At 35.3% G+C, this 25,262-nt stretch overlaps 1 long non-coding RNA gene across 1 annotated transcript in view; it reads right to left on the reverse strand.

Moving 5' to 3' along the window:
* LOC118152313 (uncharacterized) overlaps positions 1-24,866 on the reverse strand; it is a 135,595-nt gene extending 110,729 nt beyond the window's left edge. The window contains exon 1 of the long non-coding RNA XR_004740957.3: positions 24,783-24,866. This is a non-coding gene — a long non-coding RNA (uncharacterized LOC118152313). The remainder of the gene's footprint in view (positions 1-24,782) is intronic.
* Between the last annotated feature and the right edge of the window lie 396 nt (positions 24,867-25,262).

The raw sequence follows: 25,262 nt of genomic DNA on the forward strand, positions 1-25,262 counted from the left end.
CTCTACTCTAATTCCAGTTGACAGCCATAAGGAAACACAGATTACTGAATATATTCTTCCAACCTGACATTTTGGTCAGAATCAATCTATTCATTTTTTTCACAGTCCAACCAATCTGGGTGTATAAAATTGCCAAACTTTATTGTAAGTAACAGAAAGCAAAATAGATAAAACTCAATGTTGTTAAAAGATGGCATATTTTAATATATGATTTTTGCAAGGATGTGACTAGAAACTGCTTTTACACTAAATATAATTTGACAGAAAATGACAGCATATGGACTTTCAGTTATTATTTATTGTGTGGTTCTTTGGCTTGGCTTTTTTCATTCACTGAATATAAAAAATTTGGTTCTAAATACATTTCTTGAAGTATCAATAGGGTTTGGCAGTGGCAGCATCATGAAGGAGAATCAAACATAGTACCCAACAAGAACTGGCACCAACTGCATAAACTAAACCCATCAGTTCACTAATTATGTTCACATCTACATACTGAATAATATCGCGGTTATTCAAATGATTACCTCCAAAAAAAAAATTAGGGAATCAAGAATATCAGCTGATAGATTTTACTTCTGCTTATTAATAATGAGTCAACAGAAGTCAAGAGGTTTGTAAACAAGATCTTCAGAATAAGGTTAGGCAGATTATCTACCTGCTAACATTTGTGTTCCTAAAAGTTTAAGAGCTTACTTACAACAAATAAGTGGCATTTAAAACTGAATAAGTACCATTTGACTTCCAAATAAACATCAAATATGTAATTTTGATGACTAATAAAAACTTCTGAACTTCATGATTCAAGCAAGAACTGAAACTGAATATTGCATTGCACTGAATGGAGTTAAATTGGTTGGATAGATACCTGAAAAAAATCCATAAATATTGTGCATCTTTGTTCATAAAAATATCATCATCTAATGCATACTCAGCACATCCATGAGCAAAGAATTATGCCTTTGAACTGAGTCTTACGTTTTAAAATCATAATCAATTTTTTAAACAAGTAATTACTTTATTGCAGTTTAAAAAAATGTATCAAGACATCTATAATATTAAGGAATGTTAATAGTTTATCTATAATGAATTTGCTTATATATTCACACAGAAGGGGATTATTCTCAAATGTAAAAATATATGCTAACAAAAAATTATCATAGTATCACTTTACATGTTGAAAATAGTGAATTGAGTTTATTGCCAAAACTGAGATGTAAATACTTGTCAATTCATATACACTAATTAAGCAACACAGTCTTATTTATAAAACATATAATTAAATAATGTGCTTTGTGTTGGTATATTGGGTGAGTAACATACTGAAATCATAGGAGTTTTTGCTTTTTGCCTCACCTTTTTTTTGTTTGTTTGTTTCTTCCAGAATTAACACAGTTGGATTGTGTATCTGTATCTGGTCAGGAAAGCAGGTCTTCTCTAAGTATTTTGTGAATGTGATGCTTACTATAAGAATATTTGTCCTATATTAAGACAAAGCGAAGGGAGAAAATAACTGAAAACTTAGGCTGTAGTATTGGGGAGAAAGTCACCCTGGCATCAGCCTTTAATGTTGAAGCAGAATAAGAAATGTTGCAAGAAAAGAATGCAAGAAATGCTTGTACCATAAGGATGTTGCGGAAGTCTGTCTACCCCTATGATTGCAAAGAGGCGGCTAGGGAAGAATCTGGAAGCTTGTTGCATTTGACCACTCTAATCTCTGCTAATAATGGACTCTGATTTGTTGAGCTTCCCAAACTCATGAATGTTCTTCACCTCGACAAATTCAAACTAATAATGTACAAGGAAGGGGTTCTGGGAAACAGTTTCTGATCTTAGAAGAGACGGGTGGTGACAATGCCAAGTTGACATTGACCAAACCGTGCTGTTTTCATAAAACAGTTTTTGTGTGTGTGTTTGTGTGATGGGGGGCTGGGGGCCTGGAGAGAAGAATCAAAGTTGCATATTTTCTTCTTATTTTTTATTGCTATTCCAATTATACCTAAATGGCCATGTAAAATGTTTCTGTTAAAAAATGTTAAACACCTATTTTCTGAGCCTGTGTTCCAGCAAGCAGAAAGTTAATGTTGTATTGATTCCTGGTTATGAAATTGAGGGATATATATGTCATAAAGGTTTAGAGATTGGGAAGTTCTATTAGCTAGTTGTTTATTCTTTACAAATCCATGGCTGCCAAAACCCAATGTGCTTTTCTAGTTCTTCAATTCTTATGTGGCTACAAGTTTCTACACTTATGTGGTGAAGTGCGACAACAAGCTTCCAGATTCTTTACTGGCTGCCGTTACTATAGGTCATTCTGAAATTAGATATCCATACGCTGGTTATTTGTGTTTTAATTATATAATATTGGTAATATGCATTACTTTTCCAAATGCTGCTTTCCTATCATAGTTTTGATCAAATGTTGAAGGCTTTTGTTGAAAAAGGAAAGGAGAATTTGTACAAAAATATTTTGCTCTAATGATTTTTTAAGGAATAATAATGTAGTGCCAAGATGTTGATCTAACTCATAGATACCTGAGGATCTTCTACACCCTCTCTCCTCCCTTAAACTGATTTGTAATGTTTGATATACTAAACACAGTGAGAAACTTGAGTTTTCCCCTGCACAATAGAAATATCTGTATTCTCTATTTTATTAAGATGCAAATGTGTTGACAATGTCTGCCAATACAGAGTCAATGAAATATCTTAGAATTTATTTTAATGAACTGTAATCAGTTTAGCCCTTGCTTACTTTTTTAGTTCTAATGTTTTACAAAGATAGCTCAAGAATCTTCTCTGGGTGACAGATAATTTCTACAGTAGCCTATTGTCTCCAAATCATGCTCTCAAGCTTTCTGTGTAAAGTTTTTGTTTCTCCTAATTATAAATAAACATTTCCAAATTATATTTAAACCACTTATTTTTAATAAAATATGTATTTCTTTCATCTTGATTGTGGCAAAATGCATGAATTACAATATTAATCATGTGAATTGATAGAATGAGTTACTATCAAGTAAAGATAATAGCAATGTTCCTGAATGCTTACTATGTACCACACAGCCTTGTTATCATTCCTACTTTAGTCATAAAGAAAAGGTGAGCCAGGTGTATGACTCCTTCCTATAGCCATAGCACTTTGGGAGGCAAGGAGGAAGGATTGCTTGAGCTCAGGAGGTTAAGGCTTTCATGAGCCATGATCGCGCCTCTGCACTTCAGCTTGGGTGACACAGAGAGGCTCTATCTCAATGAAAGAAACAAATAATAAAGTCGTGGCAGAGAGAGACTCAAGAAAGAAAGAAGGAAGGAAAGAAAGAAAAAGAAAGAAAGAGAAAGAAAGGGAGAGAGAAGAAGAAAGAAGGAAGGAGAAAGAAAGGAAGAAAAAGAAATGAAAAGAAAGAGAAAGAAAGAAAGAAAAAGAAAAAGAAAGAAGGAAGGAAAGAAAGAAAGAAAAGAAAAAGGGAAAGAAAAATGGAGAAATACCTAAGGTAGGTGATGGGGGATGGAGGCAGCAAACCACCATAGCATGTGTATACCTATGTAACAATCTTGCGATATCTGCACATATACCTCAGAACTTAAAGTATAATTAAGAAAAGGAAGTTAAAAGAAAAATGGTGACACAGAATCACTAAGTAATTTCACTAAGATTGCACAGCTATCTACTGCAGAATTGGGATTAGTGCTCAGAGATAACTCCAATAAGCATATAGTCTTCATGATTATACCATACTGTCTTTTTTGACCTCTGTTTTCATATAAAAGTGTTAGTCTTCAAAAAAAAAAGAAAGAAAGAAAAACAGTGTTAGTTTTCTTAAACACTTAATTCTAAACACCACATATGCTGCTTCTTTATCTTACTTGAATGAAGCAGGCTAGAATATTGTGGTAGGGTAGATTGAACATATTAAAAAAAGAATATTTAATTCTGCTATGGAAATAAAGGCAGAAAACAAGGAGGATACATGATACTAAGTACAGAAGAAAATAGCTTTTGAGACATAGAAGTAAGTAGAGTACCTACGTGATGAAAAATAGAAATGGTGGAACAAATGAGAAAATTACTTATACATAGTAAAGAATGGAAGGACTGCATATGGATTAAATATTCATGATTCACCAAATATGCCTCTGAGGTATATGAGGCACTCTGTATTTATTGCATTGAAAATCAGTTACCTATTGGTGACATCCAATCTGGCCCCAATGCCCTCTGTCCAAGAAGTACAAATAAAGTACATAGTTGCTTACTAGCCAGGCATCATTGCCCCTTCATCTTTCTAATAGAGCAGGTGACCCCAAGTATCTTGCATCCATCAGGCCACTTTGCTCTTAGACCTTAACTCCGGTTCCTGCAACCATATCACCAGTAGGGAAAATTGATATGGCTGTGTTAGATGAGAAAAAGACAAAAAAGTGAACAAATTCAGACAGTTCATATGAGCATTGTGTGACCCAATATTCAGGTGATGTGACCTTTCATCCGTTTGTACCCTATTCTTCCTGAGTTAATGTAATCTCTTTCCTCCACTTCTCACTGTATGTTTTAGACTGATGTAATAAACTGTGTGATTAAAACGTCTTAAAAGAGAAAGAAGTGTCTTTAATTTCAAGCGCTGTTATTAGTCAAAATTAAACAATCTATGTGATAATGCTATTAGAATAAGGATAATAAATAATGTATCCATATGTTAGTAAACATATTTTAGGAAGGTGAGATTTGATGTGAAAAGACAAGTTGGCTAATCAAAAGCTGACTCTAAGAAAATAATTATTCATTATTAGAATCTGTAGGCAAGTTAAATAAAATAAAAATGAAGAACTCCACAAATTCATTAAAGAAGTTTGATTTAATCTGCATTTGAGTGCATAAAAAACTTATCATCTGTTTGCTTCAAAAATTGTATTGTGTTGTCTTTTTAGAATTTGTGCTTGACAATGGATAAACAAAATTATAAAAGTTTCTGCATATTTGGACCATTTTCATATTTTATTAGGTTTGGTATAAATTATAAACCTGGCCTTAGAACATTTTCTAGAACAGACCTAAAATATTTAGTTCAAGAAAAAAAGGCACATCTATAAAATTATCACTTTACACTGACGCAGCAGAAAATAAGTTTCTGGTTTGCTTCTATTCCAGTGAAGAAAAAATTAAATTTTTCTTCTTCGCCACAGAGTAAAAATATAACTTAATACTTTTATGGAACAGACTTGAGAGCTTTAAGGATAAATCTAGGTCTACATTTTACCATATATTATCTTATTCACTTTCAAGCAAGTTATATAATGAAAAAATTGTTTTTGATATTCTAAAATGAAAACTGGTAACATTTTAAAGGATAGAACTTCCCTAAGGGAAAGAAAAGTGTTGGTTCATACTGAACATTTGCTCAGGTATTAAAACACAGAAGCCAAATGTCCTGTAAACGGCAAGGTGCCCTAATAACAATCCTGGAGGCTCAGAAAGATGTGTGTCTGGTAAATGAGGCAGAGGAAAAATCTGGACCAGTGACAGAAAAAAACCTACAAGAATAGTTCACCACCCATGGTTTCAGTTGTTTAGTGTCATTTCTGAGACTTCAAGGAAACTAGCCTACTAGGTTCAGGCCACATTTCAATGTCATCACTGCCGTGGATCTAAAAAGAACAAACTTGTCAAGCTCAGAACATGCTCATGCTACGGAAACAACATTGCAGGAATATTGCATTATGTTTAAGTTTGAGAGTTGAGAGGGGCAATTCGCATAAGAAAAGAGAAAAGTATTTTCTAATAGAGACTGCACCACAGGAATCTGTACCTGGAGTGGCATGGGAGCAATACTTCACTGAATGGCAAAAAAAAATCAATAAACACCTGGTGCATTGGGCTGTAACTGAAATCAAAACAGCACCCTGGAGAATGATCTTAGTGTCATCTTTCCTATTAGAAGAATATTAATATTTAAATGCCATTTGTATATTATTTTTTGAATTGCCCTTCTTAATTTTTGAGCTTCATGAATAAAATGAAATACATCCTACTTTCAGAATGTTTTGCTATTTCGACACAAAATTCAGAGAGTCTGGAGTTATAGATTTCTGAGATTTTTATCTGTTACCCTGTGATAAATAATTCAATTTGGAATTTTGTCTTAAATACTAGTTCTCTGTGAAGGCTGTTTAATCAATTAAGGAAGTATGTGAGCACCTTTCCTCGTTCCAGAACATATTTTGAGAAGATAAATATTTTAGGCAGAAGCAGAGATACCTTGCTCTAGGTCAGAGGTTCAAGAATTTATAATTGGAGATATGTAGCTTCAGATTAAGAAGATGAGAAAACTTCTGAAAGAGGTAAACATTATGTGCTTATTTCACATTGCATGCCTGTATCAAAATATCCCATGTGCTCCATAAATATATGTTTCTACTATATGCCCACAAAAATTGTTTTGAAAAATTGAAAAGGTAAAAATAGAAAAAAAACAGGTAAGTTGGAAAATTGTCCCCTCTCAATTTGAGGCAATAATAAAAAGTGGAGAAAGATCTCCAAAACTTCCTTTGATAAATGTGGTACATTAGCATTATTTGCTTATTGTGTCTTTCTTGTTTTATTCTTTCAGAATAAATTTTGGAGAACTCTTGGTTCTGATAATCATGAAGCTTAGGCATTAGCTAAAAGCATTGCTCATGGCAGGATACTGACAAGACAAGGTGCTCTATAGAATGAAAACAGTCTTAGGTAATGGACAATAAAGAGTAGAAGGGTATAGGAGAGTTACTATAAAGCAGGGAAATTGTAATATCGATCTATCTAATTTCAAAAAGCATAAGAGCAAAAATTGGAGAATGCACAATGAAAGTGGAATCAGAGAGTATGGAGAATAATTGAAACATACTGTTTTAGAGCTAAGGTGATAAAAACTGAGAAAAGAATTCCATCAGAAATGGGATATCTCAAGCTGTATTATTCAGAATGAATCAAGCCAAAAAACATGAAAACGTTTAAGGAAAATTCAAGATTCAATAAGATCTAAAAAATAAATAAAGTAAAATAAAAATTATTTATTTCCCTCTTTCTTCAATATTCCCTATATAAGCTAGTGGAAAAGTTAAATAGTAGTTATAGCAAGGGACAATAAGGAGACTTTACCTTCAGAAGTACCTGTAACTCTGAAGATACTTTCTAGAATTATTACAAATGAAGCAGGTGCAGGAATAGTACAAGCACACTTCTCCTTGTACCAAAGGATTCAGAATGAAGGAATTAAAATAAATTCTTAATTTATATAATAATATAGAACAACTTAGGCTTTATTAATTAAAGATCTGATCTATAGTATCGCATTAAAATGTAGAAACTTTTTTCATAGAGAAACAGATGATTTTCTTAGTTCAAACTTTGTTGGAACTCTATACAGTGTTATGAAAAAGGCAAATCAACTGTTTCAATAATATTTTATCAAATTCCTTATTTATAACTGAGTATCTAGAAATAAATAGTTGAATAGGTACTCAATACGTATTATGTTAATCACAGCAACAAAAATACTAGAACAACATAGAGAAAGGAGCAAGTAATTCTGTTGGAGTATAAGGGATAGCATGGTCATAAATGGTCTAATTAGAAGGCAAAATTTCCATTTTGTGTTGTTATTGGAATAGGGTTCTCCCTGATGGAGAACATGGTTTCTGTGTTGTGTGTATGTCTGTGCTAAAGGTGGGAAGATCAGAAAGGGAAGGAGGTCTCTTTCTTCTTTTTTTTTCAGAATAAATTGCTTGAATAACAAAAGCAAGAGATTACAATTTGCTCAGGGTTCATCATACACAGTTGTGAGGCTAATGGATAGAATATGGGGGGTAGAGAGAGACAGTAGGTCATACTGAAAGAAGGGGAAATGTGAAGAAAAATTGCTATGTAATATAACAGAAAATTATAACAGAAGGTGCAGTATGATGTAATATGATTAAAACATAGTATGCATAAAATTCTAGGATGGTTGAGGAAGGCAAACTGGAAAGGCAAGATGACTTGCCAAGAAGTAGGGAGGCATTTCAGTGACTGGAGTGTGGCTGAGGAGGAAGCTGAGCCTGCAGTGCAGAGCCAGAAAGATTAAAGGTCATGTGAGATGGAGTCAGAGAAAAGGTAGATGGCCGTGTGAGAAGCGTAATCCATGCGTGTGTGTGTGTGTGTGTGTGTGTAAGTGTTCCTACATATGCTCTAGCTAAACTTGCAAAACTGAAAGTAATTTGATCGCTTCTTTGAAAGATGGGATGAATCTTAAGATCTGAAACCTATCTAAGGCAGAATCAAGTCAGCATGCATGGCATTAAAGAATTAATCCTACAAAAGCAGACATATGAAGTCATCAGCTTTGACATTGAATTTACCTGCAGAGATTAAATAGTTCTCGCATCTGAAACGAGAGACCAGAGGGGCCATGGTCACTGGAGTTAGGGTTGGTTAGGAGCAGAAAGTGAAGTGTATTTTGAGTTTTGTAAGGAAATTTATTTTTAATTTTTGTGGGTACACAGTAGATGTATATATTTATGGGGTACATGAGATGTTTTGATACAGATATGCAATGTGAAATCAGCACATCATGGAAAATGGGGTATCCATCCCCTTAACAATTTACAACTAAGTTATTATTGACTATAGTCACCTTGTTGTGCTATCCAATAGTAGGTCTCATTCATTTCTTTCTGGTTTTTTTTTTTTTTTTGTACCATTAACCATTTTTAACTCTCCAAAACTCCTTGCTACCCTTCCAAGTCTCTGATAACCATCTTTCTACTCTTTATGTTCATGAATTCAATTGCTCTGCTTTTTAGATCCTACAAATAAGTGCGAACATGCAATGTTTGTCCTTCTGTGCCTGACAGCTCTATTCTGAAGACTCAAGTCACAAACAGGGAGGCATGTTAAGCTCTGCCTTCTCTCTTGTTTGCATTCTCTCCCTGGAAATCATGTAGACAACAAAAACACTTATAGGATAATAAAAATAACTCTATTTCATTTCATCCTTTTTTTTCCTTAGGTAGTTAAAAATCTTCTTGCCCACCACACACAAGCACACTCCACCCTACTTATGACACATTCAAGTCTTGTGTTCCGCCTTAGTTAATCTGTTTCTTTACATTCTCTCCTTTGATATCCAAGTGACACATGATATGTGCATGCAGGGTCACCATGCTGAATCCCATCAATCATAGGACACATTGCCCATGGTGGCCCAGTCATGATTCTCATTCCCATCTTATATATGATAAATCTAAAGTAGAGGTGAATGTAATAAACCATCTTAGATAAGAAGTTAAAATAAAAAGTATGATAGAGCAGTAAATGTCCCCTTTTTCTACACAAAGCAAACAATAGACTTCTTTTACTCCAGATTTTAAGCATTGTTCATAACATACTGAGAAAATGTGGAAGCAATACTGCTTCCTGAACTACATAATTCATAAAATTAGGTAAAAAATGTGTGCCACAAAACTCAGACTTCTTAAGGTTGTATTCCCACTGTTTGGTTATAAGCATTGCTGAAACAGGGAGATAATGAGCCACAATGCTCCTCTTGGGATAAGTGTTCAGCTCAGGCAATCTGTTAGGGGATCTGTTTGAATGCTTCTGTCATATTAAAAAATTAAATATTTTAGCTGATGCTGTACAAAAGGTTATGATTATATAAGTTCTAAATAAAGGCAATATTATTTTATTGAGTCTTCCTTAATTTACTGTTCCTGCAAATATCTGCAGACATTCTCCTAAAGATATTAAATTTTTAATATTAAAATATATATTTCCATTAAACAGCATCAGATTAAACAGATGTAAGATTAAACAGATTTTATCCTGAAATTTCTTTGAGTGAAATCACTGCCATGTATGCAATACTCTGTCTCTAAATAGTCATTCTTAGGAAGGGAACAAGTGCTCAGTAGTTTAGATCATCTTCAAGAGAGAATTAAACAAACATCACGAGAATTAAAAACTATCTGTAATTTTAAAACAAAAAGTTATAGATGGGCATTTTGTGATTATAAGTGTCTTAGAGAGTACATGGATTTTGAAGAAGAGGAAATATGAGAAATGCCTCAAAAATATAGGCTTAACAGACATACTGGGTAGTGCCAAGGCCTATTTACTTCCATTTATTGACTAAAAGACACTCTACTTCTTTATATTGCTGCCAATGAGGAAAATTTCCCAGTTTGTCTCTATGATTAAGCAAATACTCTAAATTAGACAATTCACTGTCAAACATACCCAGACTATACCCAAGGCTGAGACCTCACATTGAAGAGGCACCAGCTTTCTTCTATAATTCCTTTCTATAGCTTTTATTTGTGAGTTGGTAAGAGATGGCCATCAGCATTTTCAAGTATTAGTATAAAAATTATTAAATTCACTATTGCCTTCCAAAAAAGCTAGAATATAGTCCATAAAGAGCGCACCCCCAAAAAGTAGGGCCTAGAATGGGAACATTTTTATTGGGTATGTATTTAGGGGACAGAGGTGAAAGTGTCAGAGAATTAGGTGCATCCTTGATGTACCCTGGGGATAAACAGGGGAAGTGGGTGGTGGCAACATCCATATATTTATTTCCAGTACCGTCTAGTAGATAGAACACACTTAACTGGCAGTTACATTGTTTCAGTTGTAGTTTCAATCCAAATGCTTATATATGTGTGTATATGTATATGTATGTGTATGTGTATATGTATATGTATATGTATATGTATATGTATATGTATATGTATATGTATATGTATATGTATGTATGTATTTTTTTCAGAGACAGAGTCTTACTCTGTTGTCCATGCTGGAATGCAATGGTGTAATCATAGCCTCAAATTCCTGGGCTTGAGTGATTATCCTGCCTCAGCTTCCTGAGTATCTGGGACTACAGGCATGTACCACCAAGCCTGGCTATTAATATTTATATTCTGAATGTTGTTGAATAATATCTTATCATGTTATGGCATAAAGATTGTATTAGTTAGGGTTTTCCAGGGAAATAGAATCAATAGGAGATACAGATAGACAGGTAAATAGGTAAGTAAATGGATAGATAGATATAGATAGATAGATAGATAGATAGATAGATAGATAGATAGATAGATAGAAGATATTTATTATGGTAATTGGCAAACACAATTATGGAGCACGAGAAGTCTCACAGTATGCCATTTGCAAGCTATAGATGCAGGAAAGCCAGTGGTACAATGCAGTCCTAGGCTGAAGACCTAAGAAGAGGGTTGGTTGGGGTTGGCAGTTGGAGGGGTTGTTGGTATAAGTCTTGAATTCAAAAGGCCAAAGAACTGAGAAATTCAGTGCCCACAGTCAGGAGAAGATGAATATCTGTTTCAATGAGGAAGAGAAAATTTACTCTTCTTGCACGTTTTTGTTCTGCCTGAACACTCAGTGTATTGGATAGTGCCTGCCCACATTTGTGAGGGTAGATCTTCCTTTCTCGGTTCACTGATTCAAATGTTAATCATTTCCCAAAAACACCCCACAGACAAATGTGGAAATAATATTTCACCAGTTACCTGGACATCCCCCAACCTGGTCAAGTTGACATTGAATTTATCATTACAAACGACTTCATCTGTAAAATGATATTTTGAAATTAGATACAGTCTCTTAAATTTGGAAATAGAAAAGAGTGGCTGGGCAAGGTGGCTCATGCCTGTAATCCAAGCATTTTGGAAGCCTAAGATGGGTGGATCACTTGAGCCCAGAAGTTCAAGACCAGCCTGGCCAATATGGTGAAGTGCCATCTTTATTAAAAAATACAAAAATTATTTGTGCATGGTGGTGCACACCTGTAATCCCAGCTACTCAGGAGGTTGAGACGCAAGAATCGCTTGAATTCTGGGATCAGAGTTTGCAGTGAACAGAGATTATGCTACTGCTCTCCACCATGAACAACAGACTGAGACCCTGTCTCAAAAGAAAAGAAAAGTTATATCCAAAGTATGCATAAATAATACCAGTATTCTAGTAAACAAAGACCTTAGCATTCCATGAAAAATATTGTCTAATAAAAATCAAATATATATTTGGGAATAGGGGAAGAGATTGACATTTTTTGAACATTCATTATGTACATGGCATTGTACTAAGTTTTTTACTGAAATAATTTTGTTTGATTTCATCAATATCTCTAAGATATTTAAAGAGGTAGTAATTTTCCATTTTACACAGGTGGATTAATTCCAAAATAATAGCAAAATTAGGAGAAAATTCTCTGAAGACAAGAAAATGGTTATTAAAAACATTGAAGTAAAAAAAGGTGGACTGGGGAACATTGTAGATGATTATTTAGCCTAAGGATGCAACTTGGAAGTTTTAAGCCTAATTTGAAATTCTTAGTTGTTTAAGAATTTACTGATTTGCTTAAGATGCTTTGGAGCTGAATGAATGGGCTTTTCTAGATATAGGATCATGTCATCCGCAAACAAGGCAAAGTCTCAGTTTACAAAATCAACATGGAGGATCACAAGCATCTTATACACCCAACAACAGACAATCAGAGAGCCAAATCATGAATGAATTCCCATTCACAATTGCCACAAAAAGAATAAAATACCTAAGAATACAGCTAACAAGGGAAGCGAAGAACCTCTTCAAGGAGAACTACAAACCACTGCTCAAGGAAATCAGAGAGGACAGAAGCAGATGGAAAAACATTCCATGCTCATGTACAGAAAGAATAATATCATCGAAATGGCCATACTGCCTAAAGCAATTTACAGATTGAATGCTATTCCCATTTAGCTAATATTGATATTCTTCACAGAATTAGAGAAAATTATTTTAAACTTCATATGGAACCAAAAGAGAGGCTGCATAGCCAAGACAATCCTACACACACACACAAAAAACAAAGCTGGAGGCATCACCCTACTCTACTTCACACTATACTACACGTCTACAGTAACCAAAACATCATGGTTCTGGTACAAAAACAGGCACCTAGGCCACTGGAACAGAGTAGAGAACTCGGTAATAAACTGCACCTCTACAACCATCTGATCTTTGACACATCTGACAAAAATAAGCAATGGTGAAAGGATTTCCTATTTAATAAATGGTGCTGGGAGAACTGGCTAGCCATATGCAGAAAATTGAAACAGAATCCCTTCCTTACACATCATGTGAAAATTAACTCAAGATGGATGAAAGTCTTAAATGTAAAACCCAAGACTATAAAAATTCTAAAAGAAACCCTAGGCAATACCATTCAGGACATAGGCATGAGCAAAGATTTTACGACGAAATCACCAAAAGCAATTGCAACAAAAACAAACATCAACAAATGGATCTAATTAAACTAAAGAGCTTCTGCACAGCAAAAGAAACTATTACCAGAGAGAACAGGCAACCTACAGAGTGAAAGAACATTTTTGTACTCTATCATCTGACAAAGATCTAATATCCAGAATCTACAAGGAACTTAAGCAAATTTACAAGAAAAAAAAAAACATTAAAAAGTGGGCAAAGGTTATTAACAGACACTTCTCAAGAAAAGACATACATGTGGCCAACAAACATGAAAAAAAGCTCAACATCACTGATCATTAGAGGAATGCAAATCAAAACCACAATGAGATACTATTTCATATCGGTCAGAATAGCAATTATTAAGAAGTCAAGAAACAACAGATGCTGCGGAGAAACAGGAGTGCTCTTACATCGTTGGTGGGAATGTAAATTAGTTCAACCATTGTGTGAGACACTGTGGTGATTTCTCAAAGATTTAGAACTGGAAATACCATTTGACCCAGCAATCCCATTACTGGGTATATACCCAGAGGAATATAAATCATTCTATTTTAAAGACACAAGCAAGCGTATGTCAATTACAGCACTATTCACAATAGGAAAGATATGGAATCAACTCAAATGCCCAGCAATGACAGACTGGAAAAAAAAATGTGGTGCATATACACCATAGAATACTATGAATGAGACCATGTCCTTTGCAAGGACACGGATGAAGCTGGAAGCCACTATCCTCAGCAAACTAACAGGATCAGAAAACAAAACCAAACACTGCGTGTTGTCGCTTATAAGTGGGAGCTGATCAATGAGAATACATGAACACAGGGAGGGAAACAATACTCACTAGGGCTTGTTGGGGGAGAGTTGGAGAGGAGAGCATTAGGAAAAAGCTAATGCATGTTGTGCTTAATATTTAGGTGATGGGTTGATAGGTGCTGCAAACCACCATGGCATACATTTACCTATGTGACAAACCTGCACATAATACACAGGTACCCTGGAACTTTTTTAAAAAAAGAACTCACCAATCCATTATTTTAAAAAAAGTTTCTCAAATACATTCAACACAAGGATTTAATCTTTACTGTATGTGAGGGTTAGGGAAGATTGGAATGGAATGCTTGCACTGATCTTGTTTTCAGAAAGCTTACAGTTGAGCAAGACACATAGGACATGTCAAAAATAATAAACGTTTGAAGTAATAATTCTAGCATTTATTGGGTCCCTTCCTTATTGTATTGGAATTATGCATTCACACTCTTTGCCATGTAACTTGGCAACACCTTTTACTATGGGTATACTTTCCTGATTCATTGACTTGGAGATTGGTGAAATGACTTGCATTGGTCAATGGCATGTGAATGGAAATAACAGTGAGCAAGTTGTCAGCAGAAGCCTTAAGAAGTATCCTGCGCTTTTGCAAAAGCCCCTGTGATCCATGATCAAACAAGCATTCCACAATAGCTGCTTCAGTCTAGGTCTCAGAATAAATTTAGATGGAGGAGATCAGAATGCAGCACAAAGCCTGGAGTCTAGCTTAAACCAGCCAAGCTCAGCTTAGATCAATGGATAGGCAGTTGATTTGCACACAGCAGAAGAATATATGTTGCGAGCTACTAAGGTACTGAGATTGTTATTCAGCAAAACATGACTTACATAATTCTCAAACTCTTTTTAGCAGGTGACATTTGTTTATATTTTTAAACTCATAAAATCTTATAGAGCTGAGTCAGGAGAATAGATGCATTATATTACAGACTTTTTTTGACTATACTTGTGTTCATTAAATATGGTGCACATTAAATGTTGTGACACCCTAGACTACATTCTCATTTACCAGATATTTGACATGATAACTCATTGTGTTAGTCCAGTTTCACATTGCTGATGAAGACATAACTGAGATTGCGTAATTTGTAAAGAAAGAAAAGTTTAATGGACTCAGTTCCATGTAGCTGGGAAGGCCTTGTAATCATGGTGGAAGGTGAAAGACATGTCTTACATGCCCGCAGGCAAGAGAGAATGAGAACCAAGTGAAAGGGATTTCCCCTTAAAAAATCATTGATGATAGACTGGGTTGGGAATATGTGGCACATATACACCAGGGAATATTATGCAGCAATCAGAAATGATGAGTTCGTGTTGTTTGTAGGGACATGGATGAATCTGGAGAACATCATTCTCAGCAAACTGACACAAGAACAGAAAATGAAACACCGCATATTCTCACTCATAGGCAGGTGATGAAAAAAGAGAACACATGGACACAGAGAGGGGAGTACTAAACACTGGGGTCTATTGGGGGGAAAAGGGGAGGGCCAGTGGGAGGGGGAGGTGGGGAGGGATAGCCTGGGGAGAAATGCCAAATGGGGGTGAAGGGGAGAAAGCAAACAAAACACACTGCCATGTGTGTACCTATGCAACTGTATTTCATGCTCTGCACATGTACCCCAAAACCTAAAATGCAATAAAAAAAAAAAAAAAATCATCAGATCTCGTGAGACTTACTCATTACCGTGAGAACAGTATGAGAGAAACTGCCCCCATGATTCAATTATCTCCCACTGGGTTCCATCCACAACACGTGACAATTATGGGAGCTACACTTTGAGACGAGGTATGGTTAGGAACACAGCCAAATCATATCACTCATTTCCTCTATTTCTCAGTTTCTTTGAATAATGTTCTAATATTTAATTATAAGAATATTAGAATCTTGGATTTCTAAATGGTGAATTGGACACATTCAATGTGGATAATTTTAAATTTGTATTTCAAAGCAAAATGTCCACAAAGGAGTGGTTTTTAGAATTTTTTTACTCAATATGTGTTAAAACTGAGTAATGCAATTTTGAATATCAAAGATTATAAATAATAACGGCACTATTACATTTTTATTAAATAATCTCACATTAATGCTACAATTTCCAGTGTCATGAACTTACTAAATCTATGTGCAGAGAACTATAAGGCTCTGTTAGCTTTTTTTTTTCTATCTTGGTAGTACACTCAGTGTTGTGTTGCTCTAAATAATGAGTGTTTTATTTTGGATCAGTGCTTCTCAGCTTTAAGGGCCATATGGCATATAAACCACCCTGAGATCTTGTTAAAATGCAGATTCTAATTCAGTAGGTCTGGGATAAAGTCTGAGATTCTGAATTTCTAACAAGTTATCAGATTATCCTGGTACTTAAGTCCATGGAGCACTCAGGAAGTAGCAGGGCCCTGGAATATTACTTGAACAAATGAAAACCCCAAAAGCATATAAATGAGATAGATGGCATTAAGTGACTACGTATGTATGTGCACTGCACAGAATTAATGAGTAATCAAAAGTTTGAGAATATAGCTTTTATCACAGATACATTTAACAAATATTAAACTTAACCATAATGAAACCTACTAATATTAAACTTAATGATTATTATTTTTGGAATAAATAAATACGGCATTTTTAGTTAACATTGCTTTCCTTTTGCTGTTATTTCAGAATGGCCAAGATTTTATTTCTATATCTACATATCATCTACATTTATATTTGAAAAATGTAAATGAAATGGTATTGAATGTTAAAGATATGTTTTAAAATAGTTGAAGATAATCATTTTGCTATGTGAATTCCTGAGCATGATTTTTTTTGGTTTTTGTTTTACTAGAAAATAGTAAAAAAAAAAAAGAAGAGAGAGAATATAGTAGAAATAATAATCTTCCTGTAGAAGATTAATCATGACTAATTTTTTTGACAAGAATTATGATTTTAGTTAGCAGAGACAAGAAATTTAATGTTTCACAAACCCTGATCAAATTAACTTCATTTTATTCCAGATCTTACTGTGTTGTCCTATTTCTGGAAGCAGCCAATTGTAGAAGCAGTCTTTCCTACCTCCCTCAGTTTCTAGTTCATCCTTTGTTATTTCACCAGGATTTGGCTTGCTCTTTGACCTCAGAAACTCCAGGTTCTCTCTACGTGCTATTTTCACTCACTTCAGACAGAAACATACATCTCTGAACTTCATGTTTTACAAAACAAAAACAAAAGCTTTCTTTTCCTTGGACTTATATAAGCCCTCACCGGTCATTCTTTGTTTTCTTCTTTGATTAAGCTTTATGTAACTGTGGCTTTCTTTATTGTCTTATTCTCTTTTCCTGCTGTCCTTAGGCTCCACAGCTTGCTGCAATCTAGGTTCCATGCATCTGCGTCACTAAAGGTCTAGAATTGGAGTCCACTTTAATGTTTTATTGACAGTCCAATGGCATTCTAAGTCTTCATTTTAATATTTTGTTATATTTTAGATCATTGCTCACATCTTCCTTTTTGATTTATAGACTCAAATTTCACCTTATTTTCTCCTTCATTGACAGACTTTTTTTCTTTTCCTTCCTGATTACCCATCTAATCAGTGACGAGGACCTGCTCATTTTCTTTCCTATAAGAAAACCAAGTGTGTCTCCTTTCTCATTCCTAATCTCACGTCCAGTCCCTGCTCATTCCATACTTAGAACAACATCTCTGAAGGCTTCCGTTCTTCAGTTTTGCCCCATTCTTTACACTGACAACAAGGCACTGCACAACATTCTGCAATAAAAATCTCATCTTGGGAGTCTTCTATTTAAAACAATTGCAAGACTATCCATTGCCTATAGTACAAACTCCAAGCTTCCAAATAGGGTTAATTTTGCTTTTGCTTTCCTTTCCAAGCTCACTTCTCACTCCTATTCCTTCATACACTCTCCATAAACTACAATAAATCATTTCAGTCTGTATGTACCTAATTGATCTTTTAACAAATACATTTCATAGAAAAGAATCATCTATTTTAAAATACAAGGAAAAAAAAACTTTAACAGAACTAACAAATGATAAATCCACTAGGAATAATCTCAATAAGAAATATATAAGAGGGCCAGGCGCGATGGCTCACGCCTGTAATCCCAGCACTTTGGGAGGCCAAGGCGGGTGGATCACGAGGTCAAGAGATCGAGACCATCCTGGTCAACATGGTGAAACCCCATCTCTACTAAAAATACAAAAAAATTAGCTGGGCACGGTGGTGTGTGCCTGTAATCCCAGCTACTCAGGAGACTGAGGCAGGAGAACTGCCTGAACCCAGGAGGAGGAGGTTGCAGCGAGCTGAGATCGCGCCATTGCACTCCAGCCTGGGTAACAAGAGCGAAACTCCATCTCAAAAAAATAAATAAATAAATAAAGGAAATATATAAGATATACTGTGAATGCAACTTTAAAATATGAAAGGGACTAAAAAAACTTTTGAAGAAATTTATTTATATAGACATTTAGTACTGTAAATATGTCATTTCTACTTAGTTTACATATTTAAATGTGGTCAAAGGAAAATTAAGTCAATGGATTCCAAAGTTCACATGGAATAATAAACTTCAAGAATGTCAAGGACATTCTCAAAAGGTTGGCCTATGGGAGATGGAAAAAGATTAACTATAGCAAATCATAAAAATAAATTATAAGTAAGCCAGGGTAGAGTATATAATGAGTGAAGAGGTGCTCAGTAATTGCATGGCGTGATAATTCCTTTGTTTTATTACATTTATGTCTATTAGCAGATAGCATTCTCTTGAAAGATTACCTGACCTTATATTTTATGCTCGTGGAGATTTTAATTGCAGTGACAATACATCACTTTTTGATAGTTACACAGCATTCTGTGAGATGTCAATTCCTCCTGGCTCCAGCACTACTCAGTTGAGGCTAATGATACTTCTCACCTGCTGCTCCACCCCACTAAGTTTTTGCATCAGTTTTGAGTGCACATTCTATCTCCCATAGTGATAAAATTTAAGTTAAATTCGTTACCCTATACTGTCAGCCAGGCTTGCAAATTGGGCCTCCAAATACCCAAAGAGCTACCACGTGCCTGGACTGTTCCAATTGTTCTTTCTCTGTGTCTGTGTGTCATTCTTAATTTCTTGATGAGCATTCAGGTTACTCAATTGTATCTTTGATGGATGAATAATTGGTTTAATAGTGTCCTTGGTTATTGCAACCTCCCATTTCCATGGTAGTCAGACCTTGCCTCTTTCATCCACTTGCTGGTTGTCATGTGCTCCAAATGGAAGCACATATGGAACTATAAAGCTTCACCTTTCCCAAACAAGAGACTTATCAGACCTTAGGTACTTCTGACTGCTATTATAAAACTAAACTCCCAATTCTTTGTCTGTCAAGACCCACTGCAAGTTACCCAAACCAATTTGGTGACCAATCAAGACTGCTTCCTTCACAGTCTTTACTTCAAAGAAATCCCTGGGCTTTGGCTGTGTTAGGTGACATCTTGTTCCCCTGGTTCATCTGACAAATGTATTAACTGTGTCTTTCCCCCTCATTAATCTTGCTGCTTTCATGATTCATGAGTTTATCTCCACATGCTTTCTTTTCCCTAGTTATGTATCTATAAATTCAAAGTAATCACAGGAAAGACACTATGAAATTATAAACTAGTTACTGTAATGTGAAGTTTCCATGTAAAGGAGCATTTTCACTTACAGCGTAACAAAGAACACTTGGTTATGGGTTGAAGGGCTCTCAGTATGTCGTAACTTGTGTAAAAAGTATGTCCCTTCCTTTTAGAATATACCTTGTTGTCTAACAAAGAGAAATGACCCTAGTTGCAAATATTAAGCTTCCTCTAATCAATATAACCTTAATGTGAATTAGATCATTAAAAATTTGTCAAAAGAAAAGATAGTTATAAAAGAATCAATTTTGCCTGACAGTAAGAAAGTGGAAAGAGAAGAGTAAAGATTAAAAAAAAAAAAAAAGACAGGCTAAGTTGAAAAATAAAAAATAAAAACAAGAAAATGGAAAAAAAATTTAAATGTATTTTGACTGTGAAAAATATCACAGTGTTCAACCTCATAAGCCAATCATATGTCAGATCAGAGAGTGCCCAGAATTATTATAATAACTGTTTTCCAAGTGAAAACTGAGCAATTTTACTTATTCCATAGGAGCTGATAAAATGCTTGATAGTGTTTGTTACAATCATGTCTATTTACTATTGGCCATGAAATTTGTTGTTCTGTCTTAGGTGATTAAATGATTTCTTGAATCAAAGGAACTAGTGAAGCGAGTGCTAAGTTCTGCTAAGTTTTGGCCAGCTTTTATGGTTCCTTAGGAGACAAGAAAATTTTAGAAATTGGATACTTTCTCATTATGCTTTATTCAATGAAACACAAATCTTTATTTAATCAGTTATTTGAACCTCATTGAGTTTTGTGGACCCCTTCACTTCACTTGTGGATTTTGGGAGTCATGTGAACATGTTTAAAGACTGTTGAGGAAAAAAAAGTTAATCAACAGTATATTCATGTTTTCATATAATCTGATGTATAATGAGAACTGAATCTTTTTAGGGTCTTTCAGTTTTCACAATAAACACCCCACTGTTATTTTAAATAAGCCACAGATTTTTAGACTAAGAAATTATGACTCTCTCTCTCTCTTCATATATATATATATACATACACACACATATACACACATATATAAATATATTTATATGAGAGACTAATGTGTCAAACATATTTCAGGAGTTATAATTATGAAAATTAAGGTGTTTAATTGGGTTAAAATAAGGCAAGAACTCCTTTCTACATTGCATGTAAGAAAGAGATTCTTTGACTTACAGTGTCATTTAAATTAAACTGTTTGTTAACATCTGTTGCTTCCCTATCTTATGCCGTGCACAATGGTAGGAACTGAGGATTCAAAACTGTAAACAGTAGTCCCTTATGTATCTGATATCCTTTTTCAGAAATAAAAAAAATTCAAATCAATTTATCCATTGTGTATTCATTCACTCAATAACTATGTTTTGAGTACCCAGTCTACACCAAACATTCTCTAAGCTTTATGGCACAGAAGTGAACAGGAGAGACACAATGTCTTTCACATTAGCAAGAGACACAGACACATCAATATACAAATACATAAATCATTGTGATTTAAGTCCCAACGTAAGAGACTGCAATAGAGAATGTGATGATCGTGTGGATTGTGGTACTTTGGAAAGATCTTTCTAAGACGATATCCATTTAAGCAGAGATGTTAACTATGTGTTTGTGAGGCGCTATGGAAATACAGAGAATGACTATTTGCTTTGACCTGGGCAAGTCTGAAAAGGTTTCTAGGCCAGAGGTCATGACTGATAGACAAATAATACTTAAGGCACCCCCAGGGAAGAAGAAGGCAGTCTAGTCAGGGGGCTGATATGATAAAGGTAGAGAAGGATGATTAAATGTACCATGAGCCACAGCTGTAAGCTGTTCAATTGAGGTACTGGAGGGTGGTGTAAGATGAGATTGAAGAGGGGTTTAGAAGCCTTATTAGAGAGATCTCTGAAATTGCCACAGACAGGTTTTCTGTCCTTGTTCGCTGTGTCACCTGATATGAGCACACCACCTTCTTAAGATATCAAGCTTCTCATTTTGGGTGCAAATCTATATTGCCTGTCTCCTGTCACACAATCAGGAGGAACATTGTCTAAAAAAGACTTATGTATTTACATGAGTTTACAAGAAAGCATATATAGGGGAAATTCATGTGGGAAATGTGGACAGTAGAAATTGAGAAAATATTTGTTTTCCAAAACATAAAGAAGGAGCGTTTTACAAATCCTAATCACATTGGAGGGTCTACTTCAGGCATCTAAGGGCAGAATGATGGGATAGGAGCATGAAGAGCATGTCAATTTATTTTTCTTTCCCGAGGAGTGAGAGATACCACAGTAAATTTATCTATGTCACAGAAACTAAGTAGTTAATTAATTCCTTTGACAAAGTATGTATTGGGCAACTACAATGTGTTAGTCACAGTGATAGGTGTTATTCTTTCTGCATTTGATGTGTAGTGGCTTTATTGAATTTTACACTCAAGTCTGTGCACGCACAATCACTTCTTAAATTTTTACATTTCTCTTCTCCAAAGCAAAGGTGAACCTAATTAGTTGTGGTCCTGACAGGGAGATTCTGCTTATTATTATTCTTTTCCTTATATTCTTTGGAGAATTTTCCTTAAACGATAACAGACATATTATATTAAAATAGAAAAGAAAAAAGAGAGAGAAAAAACTAATCAGGAAGAATTTGCTTTTGTTGTTTTGTGCTTAGTGATTGCATTGATAAAGTTCATAGCAGGATAATTATGCCCAACTGAAGTCCCTTTAAACTGCTAACACTGAAAGCAGACAAAATCTCTAGAGTTTATTAACTTTAGCCAATTTTTTAATGGATGCTGTGGACCAGTTACAGAACCCATAAGCTATTACTTTTATAATAAAAGAGTAACATATCATTTGGTTAAACAAAAATGATACAGAAAAATTGAGACCAGGTTAGATTTTTGGTGAATATGGCGATTTGACCGATATTGAAAAATTAAATGTTAACACTTTAAATTTGTGGTTACTTCAACAAATTTTTAAAGCTTAATTTTGAAGCATAAAAAAGTTGAACAATTATCTAGTAACAGCTAATTCTAAAGTGAGCACAAATACAGAAACAGAGGCTTCTAAAAGTTTGACTCATCCACTTTCTCACAGCTTATTTATGGCGCTTCCCTCGATAAGTTATTACATTGTGTAATGCCTCGGCCAAAGGTTGCTCCATTCACAACACCCAGAACACTTTCCTTTGCACTTGGGATGATCACAAACTCTTTTATTTTTTCATCTTTCCAGTTTACATGTATTATTGCATATTGTTCAGAAATGTATTCTCTATAATTTCTACATTTTCAGTAGTCTCATTACTAACTCAAATTCACATAAGACAATGATGGAACTAAAATCTATATGTTCTGGTACTCAGTGCAGCGGTAAAAGCAGCAATATGCTTTTCTGTTATTAAGTAGAAAAAGTAAATACAGTCGAATCCTTATTCGATAGTTGAAAATGTGAAATATGCCTTGTATTTTCAATTTCCACTCACATAATTTTGATTGAACAGTATTAGAGTTATAGGAAGTGTAGTGAGTTTAATTTTGTTCCCCAAAACATTATATTCCAGCCCCCAGTACTCCTGAATATACCTTTATTTGGAAATGAGGTATTTGCAGTTCTCATGATAGAGACAAGACCACACGGGATTAGAGTGGGCCCTAAGTCCAATCCAAAGGTAGGTGTTACCACAATTTATCAAAAAGAAAAAACATTTTCTCTTATAAAAAGGAAAAAGTTGGTCTTATAAAGTACAGTATTGGCCAGGCATGGTGACTCATGCTTGTAATCCCAGCACTTTGGGAAGCTAAGGTGGGCGGGTCACGAAATCAAGAGATCAAGACCATCCTGGCCAACATGGTGAAACCCCGTCTCTTCTAAAAATACAAAATGCATGGTGGTGTGCACCTGTAATCCCAGATACTTGGGAGGCTGAGGCGGGAGAATGGCTTGAACCCAGGAGGCTGATGTTGCAGTGAGCAGAGATTGCGCCACTGCACTCCAACTCGGTGGCACAGAGAGACTCCATCTCAAAAAAAGAAAAAAAAATGTAATAGCCTCTGCTGAAGATATTGCTCCACTGAGTTCTTTTTTTTTAATGTAAAGCTCACTTTATTTTCTTTGTATTTTTTATAAGATAAAGTTGTCAGATTAATAAACCATGAGAATGTCATTGCTTGTGTGTGTGTGTGTGTGTGTGTGTTGTGTGTAAATTTTGAGAAATTACTTGAGCAAATATTGCATTCTTTGCATTGAATAGGTAGGTGGTGTCACTCTTGTATTCTTTGTCTAAGGCTGTTGCTCAGTGGCTTATTGTTGATATTTCTTTCTTTTTTTTTTTTTATTTGAGATGAAATTTTACTGTTGTTACCCAGACTGGAGTGCAATGGCAGGATCTCAGCTCACCACAACCTCTGCCTTTTGGGTTCAAGCAATTCTCCTGCCTCAGCCTCCCGAGTAGCTGGGACTACAGGTGCCCACCACCATACCCAGTTAATTTTTGTATTTTTTTTTTTTTTTAGTAGAGACGGGGTTTCAGCTTGTTGACCAGGATGGTCTCGATATCTTGACCTCGTGATCCACCCACCTCGGCCTCCCAAAGTGCTGGGATTATAGGCGTGAGCCACCACGCCCGGCCTGGCATTTCTTTTAAATGTGCTACAGACTGATAAGTTTGTCTGCCTCTTATTCTTCTCAATATGTATTAATTTATTCAAAATTATGCATGTTCTATTTAAAGATCTACTTCCATCTTTTCTACTAGCCTAATCACATCATTCCTATTTTCAACATCTGGACATCCATTCCATAATGAATATAGAATATCTAAGAAATTATCATCTCAAATGCTATTCCACGTTTCTTCTTCCTTAATCCTAATGCAGCCTAGGCTGAATGTCTTCCCCTCGAAGGAGGGTCCCCTGCAGCACCACAACCTGTTTGTCTGCTACCTGAAAGATTTCTATCCAGGAAGCATTCAAGTCTGATGGTTCCTGAATGGAAAGGAGGAAATAGCTGGGGTTGTGTCCACCAACCTGATTCGTAATGAGACTGGACATCCAGACCCCGGTGATGCTGGAAATGAGCTCCGAGCAGGGAGACGTCTACACCTGCCAAGTGAAGCGCCCCAGGTTGGACAGTCCTGTAACCATGGAGTGGAATGAGTGAGTCTATGACGTCTCTCTAAACCCCACTTCTGCAGAGCAGGGGACTCTCTGGCTCTGGGGTCCGTTCATCTTTTCTCTGTATCTATGTCGTGGGGCCATGTCTGACTCCATCTTTCTTCTAACCCAGCTCCTGAGAGTAGTGTTTCAACCTAGGGCAGTGGAGACTTGCCTGTCTTTGGCCTACTGTATCCCCAGAATTCACAGTTCTCCATCTCGTCAGAGAATCTAGGGATGATACACCTTTTTGAATGGACCTCACACATGGGAACTGAGTTATTTTGAGAGGCAACTGCCAAATTCTGCATGTGTGCCTTATTGAGATCACACTGTATGTTCCAGAATTGAAGG

This window comes from Callithrix jacchus, chromosome 3 (genome assembly GCF_049354715.1).
Source record: "Callithrix jacchus isolate 240 chromosome 3, calJac240_pri, whole genome shotgun sequence".
Lineage (NCBI taxonomy): Eukaryota > Metazoa > Chordata > Mammalia > Primates > Cebidae > Callithrix > Callithrix jacchus.